This window comes from Aplysia californica, unplaced genomic scaffold (genome assembly GCF_000002075.1).
Source record: "Aplysia californica isolate F4 #8 unplaced genomic scaffold, AplCal3.0 scaffold00256, whole genome shotgun sequence".
NCBI lineage: Eukaryota > Metazoa > Mollusca > Gastropoda > Aplysiida > Aplysiidae > Aplysia > Aplysia californica.
The window spans coordinates 915,497-919,074 of NW_004797526.1; the positions used below are offsets into that span (position 1 = coordinate 915,497).

The 3,578-nt window shown below is 40.0% G+C and overlaps 1 protein-coding gene across 10 annotated transcripts in view; it reads right to left on the reverse strand.

Annotated features, from left to right (window-relative positions):
* LOC101849621 (zwei Ig domain protein zig-8) overlaps nucleotides 1-3,578 on the reverse strand; it is a 235,028-nt gene that overhangs the window by 206,570 nt on the left and 24,880 nt on the right. For 4 of the 10 annotated variants that reach the window (XM_035970354.1, XM_035970352.1, XM_013083832.2 and 1 more), the window contains exon 2: nucleotides 672-913. The exons of 3 other annotated variants lie outside the window; for them this stretch is intronic. The gene's annotated coding sequence lies outside the window, so the exon portion shown is untranslated. Of the gene's footprint in view, nucleotides 1-364; nucleotides 479-607; nucleotides 914-3,578 lie in introns of those variants that run through there. 3 more of the 10 variants (XM_005100695.3, XM_035970351.1, XM_035970356.1) reach the window with 3 other exon arrangements.

Sequence of the window (3,578 nt, forward strand, 5' to 3'; positions counted from 1 at the left end):
TTTAGATTTTTACTAGTGCTAAGCAGGAACCGGCTGTTAGTTAAAATATTATGTTATAATGATAGGGAGTATTTTTCTCGTGAGGCAAGTGAAACTTAAGTCCGAGTATATTTGAACGTGTGCTTTTTTCCCCATCAGACTTTTCCTTTGTCTGTGTTTATGCCTTAATGATCTTGAATAGGCTGGCAAATTGCCATGCATTCATTCATGGCAGTTACATATGTATGAGCGTTTGTATGCTAATTGTATTCCACACAGAATTCACGTAGAAGCCTTCATTGCTCAAGTTGTGTTGACGCCACATAAAAAATACTATGCTCTCTACACTCATTAATGCCAGCTCCCCGTGTGGTGCAGCACTCACAAGCGATCTAATGAGGAAATTCCGCACGTCTCAACCAAATTTTCTTGGCCACACTCTCCGGCATCGACACAAATCCTATAAACTGTGCGGTAATAGCCTGATTGCGATCATTGTGAGCAAAACGCAAACATCGGCACCATCTCGCCTCCACCCCCCACCCTCACACCTTTCCTCCCTTCCACCACCACCACCACCACCACCACCACACAGGACGATTTATTTTGGGCTAGTGTAGCGACAAACCGTGCCAAGCTTTCATTCGGCTTCAGCACGCTCCTAGATTGCTCTCCGAGTCTCGTACACTTACGACAAGTAAATCGTATTTTCTTCTTCAGATTGGCACTCTTTCCTTCCCACCTACTCTTGCAACTGACTGCTGAGTCCTTTCTTTTTCTTTCTCTCTTTCTCTTTCTCTTTCTGTCGTCCTGGTTGGCAAATTGACCTCCTGAGGTTGTCGCAAGACTGATCACAAGTTGGTCACTTGGACTTGGTCACTCGCTCAGCGTTTCAACAACTGGTGCTTTGTTTGGGAAGGGGCAAGTTTGCCGTCTGGAAAAAAAAGTAAATGAAAAATTAGTATGCAGGAAAAAAAATCCAGTCCTGCTCATTAATGGGGTAAATAGTACCCCCCCTCTCTCTCTCTCTCTCTCTCTCTCTCTCTCTCTCTCTCTCTCTCTCTACCCCTCCCCCCCCTCTCTCTCTCTCTGTCTCTCTCTCTGTCTCTCTGTCTGCCTGTCAGTCTGTCAGTTTGTCTGTCTCTCTCTTTGTCTCTCTCTCTCTTCGTATCCCCCTCTCTCTCTCTTTACCTCTCTATCTCATTTATGATGTGTGTGTGTGTGTGTGTGTGTGTGTGTGTGTGTGTGTGTGTGTGTATGTGTGTGTGTGTGTGTGTGTGTGTTTGTGTGTATTTATATTTGAAGGGCTATACACCTCAAAACTAAATTTAAAAAACGTTACTCGTTTGACATAAGTTTTAGGTCAACTTAATAATACGGTGTATGCTACATTAACCTTGGATTATGTATAGACTTAAAACTACTTGAAAAAATTATGTTTTGAGCCATGTACATGTTTTAGAGGAAATAATTATGCTGAAAAAGCCAGTGCTTGGTTGAAAATGGAAAGCGTACCCGTACCTATTTAATACTTTTCGAGCGGACTAGATACTCAAAGTAATGTTGAATATTGAACAATTATAGGTCACTTTACAGAAGTTTTAAAGGTCTGTTAGTAGAAATTTAATCATAGTTCCTTATTAAAAGTACAACATCATAAATAAGGTACATCTATAGATTTATGTCCTTTATCTAAAATGAAAGAAACAGCAGCTGGCCCTTAACCCTATCCCGAAACCTTGTGTTTCGAGCATGGAGGAATGCGAGTTTGTCACGGGCCTAGCAGTTTATCATAGGCCCCGTTTGTCACAAGCCTCGAATGTGCCCTGCATGATGGAAGTTATCACTGACACTCTCAAAAAGAGTAAATTAATGACTGATTGATTCTATGGATTGAATTATATTTTTTCAATTGTTTTTAACTAAAGAATATTCATTATTGAAATTTTACAGAGTAATTCAAATTTGTTTTGATTTGCACAAATAGAGAAAAAAATATTGAACAACTCAAGCTGAATTGACATTTTAGAGGGACTATCTCTACGACCAACAATTTGAAGATGGAGAATAAAAATCGTTACAACAACAGTATTAAAGTGATGTAGAGTCTAATTATGACTGTCATCAATATTCAAATACTTAATCGACCTGTGACAAACAGGGCAGCCCCCTCGAGCATAAAGCTTAGACAGAAAGGAGTTATTCGGTGGCAGGTAGAGCTGGGAGAAGAATCGACTCTGGAACCGATTTTCACGATTAATGATACGGAAGAAAAATTCCGACTCCTTTTTACTTAAACCAGCGGTTCCCTGTTACTTTAATCATTAAAAAAATCCTTTTCTCTAGTTTTTTTTAAGAATTTATTTTTTTGGGGAAAAAAGTTGGTGCTTCGTAGTGTTCCGAAATCAAGGTTGTTCGGAGCCAACCAGGTAACCACCGGAAGAAATCACATCATTAGAAAGTAATTGGGTTCGGAGTCGATTCCTACGATTCCTAGCTTTCAATAATAGGAAACCTACCGCCCAGCACTAGTGTCAGGCGCGCTATGCTCCGCAGCATCACACAGTTTCACAGGCACGTAAATCGCCCTCTTGTCTTTTCCCAATGCACGCTGTAACGTTGGATTGTTTTCCAACAAAAGACCAATGATAGAACGATTTACCCAACAAACCTGCCCCTACGCTCGGAATGAAATAAAAACCGGAGACTAAAATTTAAGATTTCAGTCCCATTCTCTCTGCTAATTCAGTCTCTGCAGTTCATGTACTTCATTTGGGTATTCCCCTCAATCTCTTTTCCCTCTGATTCATGTTACCTTTTACTACCGGTTCTTAATTCAATTTCCCTTACTGTTTCTGTTCCTAAAGGCAGATAGTAAGATCCACTCCTCAAAAAGTATATTATGGTCTCCTGTTCGAAGAACAGAATTTACAATGCACTACAGTTTTAGGACCTTGATGATTATGTTTTTATTACATACTCTGATATACAAGAGCAAACCTACGCTCGCATGAACGTAAACCAAAGCCAGCGGCCCATCTCACAAATACACATACACATTATATAAAACGTATATCTTATCACAGTTGCAAATATCAAAGCCCAAGAGGGACTTGTTTTGATCAGAATAATCATTCTGCACCGAATCATCTGAGACAGGATAAAAGCCTCCAAGACGGCTCCACATCAGAGATGAAAAAGCTGCCACACTTTACTTTTTTTAAAATTAGATCTAGATCGTTTCGTGGCATGATTAGCTCAGCAACAATGATAAATTTTGATAATAGTTGAAAAGTATATCGCAGGCAGAGAACGACTTTGTCGACCTCCGTTGTAGGCATTAATATTGTGATACTTAGGTATAGCAGGAGTCTTTAGTATAACCAGGAGGGTGAAGGTCGGCTGGGAATAATATGTGCAAAGGTGTGTAAAAAAGAATATTATAATATTGTGCATATATGTGTGAATATGTGCATGGGAATAGAGAGAGAGAGAGAGAGAGAGAGAGAGAGAGAGAGAGAGAGAGAGAGAGAGAGAGAGAGAGAGAGAAAGAGAGAGAGACAGAGATAGATAGACGGATAGATAGATAGATAGACAGA